Here is a 14,392-nt window from a genome sequence, read left to right on the forward strand (position 1 = left end):
TAAGCTGGTCCACCAAAGGAAGCTAGGCCCAACAATAACTTGGCACCATTAAAGGTGCTGGAGAAGCGGGATGACAGAAGGGAGTCTGCCCCAGTAACCACACCCCCGCTATTTATAACGCCAGGATAAACCTGCCCCGCGACTTGCACGGCTCCACCGCAATTTACAATTAGGGAGGGAATTAGTGAGATTGCCCCAACAATCTCACTCTGCCACAATAGCACAGAGATAGTTTCTCTGTCTCTGTCTCTGTCTCTCTCTCTCTCTCTCTCTCTCTGTAATAACAAGGGGAAACAGCACTGCATGGGAGTTCTGGTTAGCTTGTGGTGTACGGTATATTTTGTCCCTGCTACAGAAGTTATGTGTGGACGATCTCTATTTTTCTGTAATCGATGAGGTACTATATTTTAGTCATCTACATGCTCCAGTATAAAAAAAAATATCTCCAGACATTTGATGCCCCAGGGCTTGGATCCTCATTTGATCCTGCTGTCCACACTACTGCCCAAGGAGAAAAGCAGAGCTCTGGCGACCCTGTATGAGCTAGTACGTTTAGTATGATAGACTTAGAGCTAACTACATTTACTCCTGGTTTCCATGGCTGACAAAGAGGGTTGACCCAGAAGTTGACTCTCATGGTCTTACAGATCAGACCTTCATATGAAGCTTCCCCCATACTCCTCATGGGCATCAGCCACAGTATCATGTAAATCTTCATCCATCTTCATCCAGTTTCTCTAGTCACTCAATTTCCTTCAGCTTGGGTTCTTACTGAGGTACCTGGAACTCCATTGTTATGACTCACACTGAGCAGTCGTGTCTTGTGTCCACTGACCACTGGCATGAAGGATTTGGTATGAGATTTCTTCCTCCTCAGTGTCATCCATGTGTTGCTCACCTCCAGTGTCACATGTGCGTGTGTGTATGCCTACAAAAGGAATATACCTACAAGATTCCTTTTGTAGAAATCTTCCTTGCAGTGGTTCTTAGGTAGAGGTCTTCTTTAAGATGTAAGTCCTTCATAGGTAAGAGAAGATTTTGGTGTAGAATACAGATGGTTTTGTCTCCAACCTCTTATTTAATTCAATACACAGGGCTGGAGGTTTCTTCAACTCTATTCCCAATGCAGTGTACCCTCTAATCCAGTAGGAGTGAATTTTACCTGGTCTGCCCCTTTCAGATAGACTTCTCACAAGAACCTGGCTGAAGTGAAGGGTCCCTTATACTTTGTTGGGATCAGGGCCGGCACCACGGGGGGGGGGGGGGGGGGGGGCGAATGGGGGCATCCCATTTATTTTACAACAATCGCTACATGGTGCCCCCTCGGCCACTCGACTTGTTACACGCCCCCCCCCCCCCCCCCCCGCTCAACAATTTACGTTCGCCAACACCCCCCCCCCCACTCAACAACTTACGTTCGACACCCCCCCCACCCCCCCCCCCCCCCCCCACTCAACAACTTACGTTCGCCCCCCCCCGAAATTTTCTGACGCCCCTCACTGTATATGTTCTGGCGCCGCCCCTGGTTGTGATAACCTTCCTTTGGTCGAGGACTTCTGGCAATTTTTTACATTTCTGTGCAAATCTCTGTCTTGTTTGTATCTCACCATCTGCTTCCAAGCTTAGAATCAAGTCTATTGGTAAATGGTGAGGTCTTCCAAAGAGTAGAAAAATTGGTGAGTATCTTGTTGCTTTGTGTTTTGTGCAATTGTATACTGCGTGATCTTTCCACTCTGCCTTTTTCTCTTCATGCAGGGTCTCGAGCATCTGCACCCGTGCCTATTCAGCCTCTCCCTATAGGAATCCCATGTCAGTGATGAGGAGTGATGCAGGAATGAGAAATTCCAGCCAGCTGTTGGGAGTCTCTGGAACGAATGTTTTTTTTTTTTCTTCAATATCCACCCCTGATTATTATGTAATCTCCCTGGAGGGGACCCTGGAAGGTACCCTCCCTTCCTTACCTGGCAGGGGTGAGACCATGATCAGGAAGGTGGTTTCGCCCAAGGTACGGCTCAGCCATTGTTCTCAGGCTGTGCTGACCTTTGCGAATTCCCCAAATGCGGGAATCTCGACTGCACAATTTCTAGAAGTGGGGGACTGCGTTTGCGCTCTCCTCTGATATTTCTTTGGGGGCAGTCATGGTCTGGTGGTAGGGAACTGGTCTTGTGACCGGAGGGTCGTGGGTTCAATTCCCAGGCCTGAGGCCATGACTGAGGTGTCCTTGAGCAAGGCACCCAACCCCAACTGCTCCCCGGGCTCCAGACTAGGGCTGCCCACCGCTCTGGGCATGTGTGCACCACATCCCCTAGTAATCACTAGTGTGTGTGTGTGTGTGTGTTTTCTAACTGCACAGATGGGTAAAAAGCGGAGGACCTAATTTCGATTGCGGTGAAAAATCACATTTGACAAATATGGCACATTTACATTTATGCAAAGCAGGTAATGAAGTTGTGCATTTTTTTTCTCTGTTTTACCATACATATTTTTTGGAGCACAGGCTAGGTGAAATGAATAAAACAATGAACCAATATAAGGGCAAACTGATAGCCACCCTTGAAAGAATCCAATTGAAGTCAACAGCAAACATTTCAGTTGGTGCAATGGTGGTGATTGAACCCATGGGTGACTTTTCCAGGTGATTGGTGTTTTTGAGGGAAGCTGCTCCCAGTTCTTGTTACCAGTCCTGATATTTCTCATCAGGAGGGCAAAGAGAGGCTGGGATAGCCTTGAACAACAGTGAATTAAGGCAAAATAAAAACTTTAAAAGCCCAACAGTGCTCTATCTTCTCCAACCATTTTAAGTCCTTCTCCTCTATATCCTTGGGGTCAATTTGAACATCGGAACGTCCATTAGCAGAAACCATGTGACCTCCATATCTTACTTGTATTTTAAATTCTTCACGCTTTCGCTGCAAAATTGTTCCGTTTTCATGCCTCCACCAAAAGACAAGTCTGAGATCTTCTAAGTGCTCACCAAATGTCTTAGAGGAACACTGCACACTGACTAGGTACTGCTGGTGCCACAGTGAGGCCAAATGGCATGCGGTCCCCTTCACCCAGAGGGAGCTGAAGGCTGTGTACTGCTACATGATTTCCTCCACACAGTACCATGTTGATATGCACTGCATTGGTCCAGAAATGAAAACCAAGCATATCTTTCTAGATTATCTAGCAAGTCCTGTATATGCAACAAAAGGATCAGGGTTTTGGTTCCATAAGGTCGACACAAAGGTGCAAACGCAAGTCCTTTTTTCTGACACACATGACTTGTGATGAGTAGGGTGAGATGGATGTCTTACCCAGCCCCTGTTCAACAGGTCCTGTACATATTCTTTAGCTTCCTTATATAAGGGTTTTGGGATAGTTTTGTAGCTTTTGTAGTATATTTGAAGCTTACCTGGACAAGTGTTTCAGTCTTCAAACAGAATTTCCATTTCAAGTTTGGAATACACACGTCACTATGGAATGTCACTATGATTCTGAGAAAAAAAAAACCCATCAGATTCCTTGTGCAACCTGTTCTTCATTGTGAAGATGGAATAGGTCAACAGGCAGATGCCATTTCTCTCTCATACAGACACACTTGCAGCTCTGATTAGTAGGTTTTTCAGAAGACTTTGCTTGGATGCCACACAGCTGAGTCACTTGTGCTGCTTTTTTTTTTTAAACCAAAGGCTGTTCTTTAAAGAAGATAGACATCAAGTTTGGAGAAGTTCCTGGTGGGGATTTTTTTAGAGGGCTGAGAATACTTCTAAACCTCACTAATTACTGAGGACACCTTACACTGACTTCCAATGAGCTGTGTTGCACAGCGTCTTTTAGAGGCATTAGCTATAGAGATGCCACCCTCAGGTGGAATCATATCATGACCAATATGAATGAGGTGGGACACTTGGTTATTACAGGTCACTGGCTGTCCCTCTCCAATGACCTTACCCAGTTTCCTGACCCTGACTGGACACATCCCATGGCTCTATATCTGGGTTGCCCACAGACAAAACAGTTATCTCCTTCGTGACACCCTTTGGTGACTGGATTTGAAGAGGTTTGGGGGGAGTGGTGGTCATATCCTTCTGATTTGAGGGTACCATCTTCTCAAGGTGTTAAAGCTGACGACTGGAAAGTCAGCTGCATAATAGCAGTGCAATTGGCCTGTAGCTCATTTTCATCCTGAGTTAGTTTAATCTGATTCACAGAATTACATAGACAATTGACTGCAAAACAATTTAGCATACCACTGACTACCTTTTTTGTTGTTGTTAATGTCAGCGTATCCTGATCTAATGGCTGCTTTGAAAGGTTTTGAAAAAAGATACAACTGTGATGTCACTGAGAAGCCTTGATTTAATGCAGGCTGTGTAATTTATAAATCATATCAATCAAATTTAGGTCTGCACAGAATCTGTTGCTCCAAAGACAATCACTACAGTTTATTGATCGGTACAAACATTACAATAAGTGTTTCAGTAAGACAGCACAGCTATATGTACATCTTTATAAGAACCATCCGAGAGACACAAATTATACTGTCCATTTGGTGTTTGCTCACTTGCTTTGGTTAGGTGGGTTCAACTCAAAGAGGATGAGAAAGCAGGAAGACAAAAGTGGAAAATGCATCAGCTTTCTGCCTGTTGGAAAGTAAAGCCTTTATAAGCTTTACACAACATGAGCACTACCCATTTTATATGGAAAGAGGTGAAATTCTGGTGCATGCAGAGTCATTTATACTGGTCTGTAGAAAACAGTCTGTATATTGTGTGTCCAGAAGAGCAAGATTAACCTAATTAGAAAGAAATCACAGATTTAGGTCTTGGCCCATTTTAAGACTCTCTAATCTGCAGGGGAGTTAAAATAAATTTGACCTGAAGGATTCTGTCATTCATTGGTAGAATCTGGCATGAACATAAGAGCATGTCATGTGTCAATCAAACTTAATTACTCTGTGTTATTTTTCTACCAAAAGAGAGTTTTTTCTTAGCCTCTCCTGAGCATCAACTGACCTCTTATAAGTAATTCTCATAACAACAAGTTAATTCTTGCAGAGAATATGTTGATGTAATTTTAGGTTAAGAGCAGTTATGAAAATTTTGTGGATATCTACCATCTTATTTTTTTCATGATAGATCAAGTGTATTTCATATGCATTAATATCCATTATAGACCATGTATATGCTTTTAGGAAGTGTTTTCAAGGATTAGGGTAACTGGCTTCCTTGGAAATGTCACCATATTTTTCATATGCATTAATGTTTTAATGTTTTATACAAGACATTAATTCATTCTTTTATAGGAAAAAGCTGCATGCAACAACTAAAATCTCACACCCTACAGTACATCTCCTTTTTAATACATCAGTTCATTTGAATGCCCAGTATGACTTCTTGGTTGTAGATGATTTTGAGGTGATATTAGATGACTTATTACTTTGCCTCAATGTGATCGAATAATTTTAATGTTGTACCAGCAATACAAACACAAAACATTTAGTACTGTTGCAAGCCATGTCCGTCTTTATTCAGTCTTTTTGGCTAACAAAGCAGGGCTGTACAGAAAAGAACAGAACCAGAACTGATAGGAGGATGAGATGTGTGTTATATTAATTGAAACTGGTGTGAGCATGACATGGATCTGATATGAGCACTGGAAATATGTGCTCAAGAACATTATTATAATTCATTCTTAATTCATTACTATTAGTAATTGCTATCTTATGCACTTTAACAGCAAGCACAAATCTGTAAGCCTGTACTTCACACTTTAAATTCTCCCTGCAAAATGTGGACAGTATAATGCATGACAGACAACCTGACGCCTGATGCCAATCAAATGAAATCTGAATATAGATCAGGCACCGGCCAGGCTCCTACCTGTGACAGCTTATTGTGATTAGATTGTCTCTGTCCTGCCAGGCTTGGCAAATACATTTTCTTTTCATTCCTGGTGTTCCACATGACCTATGAATGCCACCAATTTATGGAATTCCAGCCCTGCTGCACATGCATAATTGAATATTGGTTTTTGTCATATCCGCCACACTCAATCACATCCTTAAATAAATGATGATGGATAATTACAATTATTTATTTGCAGGACATGTGATCAAGTTTAAGATAAAGTATATATTTAGCAGGGGGAAATTCTGCAGTTATGAATAAAATGTATAATGATGTGGGCTGGGCTTCCTATCTGGGGTGAGTTTCCCGAAACGTTCGTAGCGCTAAGTACTTCTTAACCTCATACGTTTCATATGAGGTTACGAAGTACTTAGCGTTACGAACGTTTCGGGAAACCCACCCCTGATCGATGAGCTCCATGTATCAGTGACATTAATAATCAATTTTAAAACCAAGGAATAAAAAAATTATGTGCTTGTCTCTCATGTGATCCCTGAAACCCTGCAAACCCTGCACTAGTACAATGTTTGGGAAAAAAATTCTGAATATCAACAACAATACAGTAATAGCATAACATAGCATAAAAATATGTCATATGATAATCATAATGTACAAATTAAATATTTTTTGGGAAACACTCATCAAATAAATAATCTGAAAAGATATTTTACAATGTATTCAGTGTGTCCTGAAATCTCACCTTCCAGACTCTTGCTCCATGTTATGTTCTTGAACAACATTTCTGTAAGATCTATTTAACTGATGATACACTTGGGAATTGAATACATAAGGTGACACTACATTAATGATGATGTTAATACAATAACAAAGACACCGTGTTGCCTTTGAGAATGCAGTTAAGTGTATGTGAACAGATGAACTATCGACCACGTTCACACAAAGAGGAAACGGTATTTAGTTTTGTTCGTTTCCTTAATAGCATATGGAGCTCAGAGCACAGTAACCTTATGTGCCACACCACACTTTTAAATTCTTTATTGTGTCCAGAATGAAAACATTTTCTTAATGTAATTAAGCTCAAAGCCAGATGGTATCTGTCCAATTCAATTTTAAGAGCAGTTTTGAATTCCAGATGATACTAAATAACTTGGCTGCACAAAACCCACCGCTGTTGAAACAGGCCTCTTTCATGTGAGCAGTTTTTATTCTAGCAAATCACAACCTTCACAAGTTGTGGACAAAAACAAAGTTGGGATTCAAACAGTGAATTAATTGCATTTTGTAAATTGTTCCACAGAGCAAAACTTATTACAACCACACCATCGACAATGATCAAACAATCATGTGTCGTTTAAACATATATGACATGACTTTGCAGAGGAAAACTCAAATGTGTCTTTAAATCTCCAATGTTGAGAAATCTTTGTCTTAAAATAGACAATGAGAGTTTTTCTTGCAACTGCTCAACATGCTGGTCTGTGAATATGACATGCTAGTCTCCTATCATTGTAGACTATCTAGGCAGTTGTAAGCAAGGCTGGAAAGACAAGATTTCATTCTGACAGACAACCTATGGGAGCCCAAACCAACCAGACAGGACTATATTCAGTTCCAAAGTAACATTTTAAGCAGTAACCTGACATTTTTGTGGAAGTCAAAGCCATAATGAGACTTCTCTAAATAGAATATGACGGAGTAAACAATGCTGTATAGGAAAAGAGCAGTTTGGCTTTGTGAGCTATAGACACACAACTGACTGCATGGACAACTTTTTGAACTGTAATAATACTGGTGGACAGTTATGACAGGCTACAGATATATATTATTGAATACACTATTCCATTAAGCAGTATCAACAAGCAGAGAGAAACATATGAGTTTTGTGACTTACCCCGAGACATTCCTTTACTTCACATGCAAGCGACTGTTTGTATTTCTTAATTAATTACGATGCCAAAAAAGGGAGGTAGTTAAAATTGTGTGTGTGTGTGTCTGTGTGTGTGTTTGTGTGTGTGTGTGTGTGTGTGTTTGTGTTTGTGTGTAAGAAAGAGGGAGAGGAGGGGTGGTCAGACAGAAAGAGCAAGACAGAGAGCAAGCGAGAGAGAGAGAGAAGAGAGAGAGAGAGAGAGAGAGAGAGAGAGAGAGAGAGAGATGGCATTCCCATCTTTCCCAGTTCAATCATTGTGGGTAGAGAGTTAATTACAGGAGTTAACTGGCTAATTAACAAATGATGAATAATGTCAGCATCCCCCTGAGATGCCACTGGAGCAGCAGCTGGTGAGGCTCGGAGGGCCTAGCACAGCAGCAGAGAAAGAGTCTTCACCCATGAAATCAATTTACAATGACACCCAAGTGAGTTGGCTTGCCTGAAGAGTCAGGTAGCTTGTACACCTGGAGGTTTGGGGAATGGGGGGTTTGGACTGTAATGGTGTGCTCGACTGGACTGGAAACCCTATTGTAATGTATGCTTCAGATGAAGCTAAAATGCTAAAAAACTAGGATGTTAAGAAATCCCAGGTTACTAAACTTATATCTTAAAAACATCCTGGAAAATGTCAACTGACAACTGACTTGTTACACTGAGTCAAAGGTGTGGCATGTCTAGCATGTTTTAGACATGCCCAATAAAGAACGCTCACGGAGAAGAGAGCAGGAGAGATGATGAAATAAGATGGGAACATGTCATGGGAGAAGATAGGTCCGCTTTCTCTGTAATTCTGGCAAAGAGGCAGGACAAACTGTGAACTTAACAGAGTGCACAGTGCCACACACAGAACAGACTAAATGTCACCTCAGCGAGTGATGGTGGTGGTTTGTGTTTGCAGTCAACAAAAATAAAGTCAACGGAAAATGAAGATCTGCTGTACAAAGAACAACCTTCACTAGAGCTGAATGCTGTTGGCCGGCAGAGATCCATCTGCCGTTAAGTGACCTGAACGCTCTAGCTAGCCACTGCACTCTCTCACCATGTTTTAGTACTTAAGGAGGAGCCATTGTTCCTCCCACACGCACTGATTTTTCCCTCCTTGTTAACAGCGAACTATTCACATTCATTAAAGTCTGTCTAAATTCAAAATGTTAAAAGTTTCTTTCAGAAGAATCACAAGGAATTGTCCTGGCATTGTAGTACTTTGTTTTTTAACGTGTCCACCTGTTCCCTGCTCCTACTATCTGTAGTAGAAGACATTACCTGATAGATGTCCAATGCATGTCCTTGTAAGAAGGCCCAAGGACATTATAATTGAAACACAAGGACACAGCAGTTGATCTCACTGATGAAGGGTGAGCTACTGTCAGTGTGATACAATCTCACATTCAACACATTATTCCCAAAAGACACTGCAGAGGTGCTGTCCTCTGAATCCACCAGCACTGCTGAGGGGTGTCACTGCAATCTGATTCAGTAATGGGTATTTTGAGAACTTTTACTTGACTCTCAGTTCATTCCCCCAATTTGTGAGTATGTATTTGTTGAAATTAGAATGTTCTCTAGTAATTCTGTAGATTGCCCTTTTTAAACAAGTTTAAAAGTTATAGTACCACACACTTATTAATGCTTGAAAAGCAGTAGGTTATTGATTTGTCACAGCCATGGTATCTAATAGCATGTGTATAAGGTATTAATGACTTTCCTCTGACACATAGCCTGTCTGAGATGCAGAACCTCTATTCTCCTGTTTCATCAGGTGCTGTTTGTTGTACTCAGTCTTATTTGAAAGGGGTCCTTCAGCATATAGTGATGTGCCGATGTAATTGAGATTCTTCATCTAGCAACCCTACATTATTTCATCATTATGAAATTGTTCAAAAGCTACAGGTCTTGCAAATCAAGTGAAGGTAGCCCATTTAGCATTCCAACAACTGTATTCACAACCATTCCTCAAATCTATCATTTGAATATTTTAAAGATGGTACTAAATGGCAAAAATACAGCAGACAATACATTACACCTTGAGGGCAACTGGAGGGAGCCATCATTAAAGCCACCATCAAACTACATTCATGTACATTGTTAACAACAGCAAAAACAAACAACCTGTATTGCTTAAAGCTGATTAAAAATCTATTCCTGAATGCATTAAAGAGCAAAAAAAAGTTGTGAAAGATACACAAATGTCCTTAATCTCTATAATACTGAATGAGCTTTGTTGAAGAAAGAAAGATAATGTTACGCTAAAAGATCACACCTTAGACATGATGACAGATCAGGTGTCACCAGTGAAAGGGGAAAGTTAGCACCATGGCTGGGTCTTGACCTGGATCTGTGCCGAAAATGTCACAGCAGCAAGGCCTTTTTCTTCTAATTATACTACTACACTTTAATATCTGGCCATGCTGTCATGATTCGTCGGATCCAGTTCATAACTGTGATAACAATAATCCTCTGAAATATGTTTAGTTGAAAGAGCACTCTCTGTATATGTGAATATGCATATATTTCTCATTTTTACTAAGAGATTAATGACTAGATTAATGACTCTGACTTAATACACCAGTGCACAAATAATTGTGCAAGTGTATAGTGCAAGTGAACAATATTACCAGCGTGATTACAAGTGTGCATTCATAGTTTACTTCAAAAACTCATAATCGTCCCTGATCATTAGTTTTCTACTGATCAGGAACTTGTGTTACTACTAGTGAGTACTGAATTAACACATCAGTATGCATGGACAGTACAGTGGGTGCAATGCTATGAGTGAAAACAGAGGATGCAATGCTAAGAGGAAAACATCCTCAGATTGTGTCTTCTTATGTGGAGAAAGACTTTATGGTGTGGCTGTCATATAAAAGCCTTTCCTCTTCCTGACTGCCCGGGGTGAGTTGCTACCAGCCCTTTATGTGTTCTCTGATCAGGCCCGATAGATTGGAAAAGCATTACAGTCATTCACTGCTTCTGCTGTTGTCAGCTGTTAAGAGTCACGTTGTAATATAAACCACCACTGGGGGCAGTAGAAAGCTAGCCTTGCACTGGTGCAAAAACATTGGCAGTTTCAAGAACGGTAACTGTGATTCAAGGAACTCAAACAGTCCTGTACACAGTTAGAAGGAAACGCACTGCAGCAAACGTTAAGCTCAGTATAATCTATCTATTATCTATCTATATAATATAATCTATATAATCTATATAATCTATCTATTATTTGGATAATCTACTATTGTCCAAACAAACAAAATGCCTTGCCTGACAGCTCCATAAATATTTATTTCTTACCCACATAATAAATTAAAACCTTGATAACATTTACTCAGTTACACCTTCATATTATAGTCTGATGTTTTATTTCCTCACACTGAAATTCAGTTTCAAATGTGACATTCTTGTAATCCAAAGTAAATGCCTTCCACAGTTGAGCCTCCCACAACGCTTAGTGAGCTGTAAAGATTTGCACCCCCAGCAGTTGTGCAGTGCTTCATAGTTAATTTCCCCTGTCTTCACCGATCCATCCTCTCTGTGATACAGAGAGTTCTGAAACTTGGCTTTACAGTAATTGTCATGATCTTTCAGAGCAACAGCAGGTGGTTTGAAAGAATAATCGTATTTGATGAGAGACTGCTGCTTCTTATTTACATCTAGAGCCCAGACATGAACACCCAGACATGAACAGCTCAGATTCACCCTCATGTCATATCCAGCATCACTACAGAAGATATTATCAGTCTGTAGTAACATCATACTGAAGACAATTTTCTGTCCAAAAATTATTTTGTAGTCAAATAGCATAAAATGTTTTTTTCTCTCTACAGTCATGTATAAAATATAAAGAAGTTATGTTTACTACTAGAACAAAATATCAGGATGTCTAATCGCATTAATCTCTTCTACAATGCAATTTTATGCTTGAGGTGTGTTTTACATGACACCTCAATCCTTTTTTCTCAATTAAAGAGTTATTTGGTGTCCATTGTATAGAATGCTGGCATCTTTCATCCAGCCAATCATAGCCGCACCATGCAAAAAAAAAAAAACATTTGCATTCAGCATTTGCTGATACAGAACACCATCTGCAACACTTAAAGGCTTTTGGATGTCATTTGATTTGAGGGACTTCAGGCAATATCAGCTGTTTTCACCTGTAGGATCAATTAACACTATATTAATCATACATTGTTCCTGTGTAGTGGCACAGACTGGTTATCTCCATAACCTTTCTGTCCTAATAAATTTGGTATTGAGAGTTCAAAATATACATGCAGGGACATGTACAGCCTTGCAGCTATTTGAGTGCAACTGAAGGCTTTCATTCTTTACTATAGCTTAGTTATTTACTTACAGTTGTGATATAATAATCTGGGTGAGTCAAATCTAGTATCTATTGTTGAAAAATAGGGTTTTCAGAAGTCATATACTGTATACCGGAACTTCACCTCTAGTGTGAAGCACGTTGTGTGACTTTAGGCAGCAGCACAGCGAGTGTTTATATTGTGATTGATATCTTCTATGATTCAACCTGGTTTGTTTCTCGTTTGTACATATGTCTGGCTCTCGCTGCTTTGCTGTGTTTATGATCTGGACTGTTAGTGACTCTGGCTTTGGATTAAGTTTTTTTTGCCTTAGGTAATAATCTGGTTTTGACCCTTGGACTGTCTGTTTCTGTTAATAAATCCCCTTCATTTAAAGTCTGCATGGGTCTGCATTGTACTATGCATTCCACATCACAAATCTTTAATAACCCTGAAATCTCATGAGCTTTCTCATTTTTGTGGCCAAAACCTTTTTTCCAGTTATGAATAACAACAAAAAATTTAACATTAGTTTCAAAAACACTATCGTTCTATTTATGGATGTTCTATTTATGGACACAAATGCATCTGATTGCTTGTTTCTTTCAATTAGACTAATGGCAATTAGACTAAGTTGGCCTCTTACATCCTGTTTCAGATATGCATGGATCTTTTGGTTTCTTGGAGCATTTAAGTGCCTGGGCCCATTTCATAAAGCCTACATGAAATGTAAATGGATCTCATCCCATATAAATCTTGGCATCTGACACCAAAGATCAGACACTATTCAAAATCCAAAAGTCCATTAAGGCCCGTCTGTGTTGGACTAGAGCAGACCCAGTGTTCAGCAGAGCACCATTCTGAAATCTCTCCAAACTCCTCAGTTTACTTTCTCTCCAGTTCCCCTCCCAGTCTCTGAGGTCATTAACATTTCCTCCCCATTCTAGCACACCTTCAAGGCATTTGGAACCCCATGGGGTTCATGACAGAGCTTATAAATACCAAAGCTATAGGCTTGTGTTGAAACATTTTTACAAGTAGATATTCTTTATTGTTCTCCAAAACAGTTAGTATGATAAGATCAGTGGAGGGTGGTAAGTGTATGTGACAGTCCGAATAGTCATTCATCAAGAGAAATTAGATTACATATGTTAAAGTGATTCATTTCGGAGCTGTTTTGTAATTTAAGAAGAAATAACTCCACACTGAAAGCTACTTATAGACTAAATCAGCTGGAAAAATTTTAGTTGCCCTCAACCTTAAAACATTTGTTTCTCCAGATGTCCTTGACAAGTTTTTTCCCCCCAAAACCCAGAATGCATCTTTGACCAGGACCTATTCATACTGCAAGAAAGTTGTGCTGTTCACCATGGCAACAATGCCAAGTACTCTAAATATAATGACAGTATATGGAAACTCTGTAATTGGATCAATTACATGTGAATTGCGATTCTGGAGTAGATCTTTTTAATCTTTCCTGCTATGGAATATGAAGGCAGCATGGAGTTCTTTGGCTCAGGTAAGAGTGGGTATATTTTTTGTTAACAGCAACATTAAAAGCTTTCGCTATAAAGTCAGCTGGATAAATTAATGTATTTTAACACTAAAGTGAATTGAATGCATACATATGTATGCAGTATATATGCTGCTAGCAAATATCTGTTACTTCAACGGGGTGGGTTACATGGCTTTCCCAATCCATGGCAAAGGGATGAGGATGATAATGCCCTCAGGTAACACTGCACCAGAGATACATTGGCATTTTTGGATCATGAATATCAGAATAATGCCACACAAGAGTTAATTTGCAAGAAACTGCTAAGGGGGAAGAAACATGAAACATTACAAACAAATTGTTGTCCTTTCCATTTCTTTGGGGCATATCTTTATTCCATCTCTCAGTCTGTGTGGCTGGAGACATTATTGAAAATGCACATTTCTTCAAACTCACCAGGCAGGTAATCCGGGTGCACTGTAGCGTATTACTGTTTTATTTCAGTATCCAACAGGAAAAAAAATGTAATTTATCAAACATGACAAGTTAAATGTGAAGGTGTTTTTCCCTCTGTAAACTGCCTGATCTGGAAAATAAAAAGCAAAACTCCTTAGTGGGCATTCAGATAGACATTAGCTGCTGCCTGTCCAGCTAAAGGTGGATTTTGCTTCTGTTCAGTGCCAGTAACATTTAATGACATGGAATGTGTAATCATCAGGCAGGCCAGGAATAAACACATTACCGCAGTAACATGCTGACATTCCCCCCCAGTCGCATCTCCATGGAGCTTTATGAGTCACATCAAGAAAGTAAAGAG

General features: G+C 40.1%; 1 non-coding gene across 1 annotated transcript; it reads left to right on the forward strand.

Annotated features, from left to right (window-relative positions):
* The first annotated feature begins 1,953 nt into the window (after positions 1 to 1,953).
* On the forward strand, positions 1,954 to 2,118 carry LOC143517799 (U1 spliceosomal RNA). Its single transcript, XR_013132059.1, has one exon. It is a non-coding gene; the product is annotated as a U1 spliceosomal RNA (small nuclear RNA).
* The last annotated feature ends 12,274 nt before the right edge of the window (positions 2,119 to 14,392 follow it).

This window comes from Brachyhypopomus gauderio, chromosome 6 (assembly GCF_052324685.1).
Source record: "Brachyhypopomus gauderio isolate BG-103 chromosome 6, BGAUD_0.2, whole genome shotgun sequence".
Taxonomy (NCBI): domain Eukaryota; kingdom Metazoa; phylum Chordata; class Actinopteri; order Gymnotiformes; family Hypopomidae; genus Brachyhypopomus; species Brachyhypopomus gauderio.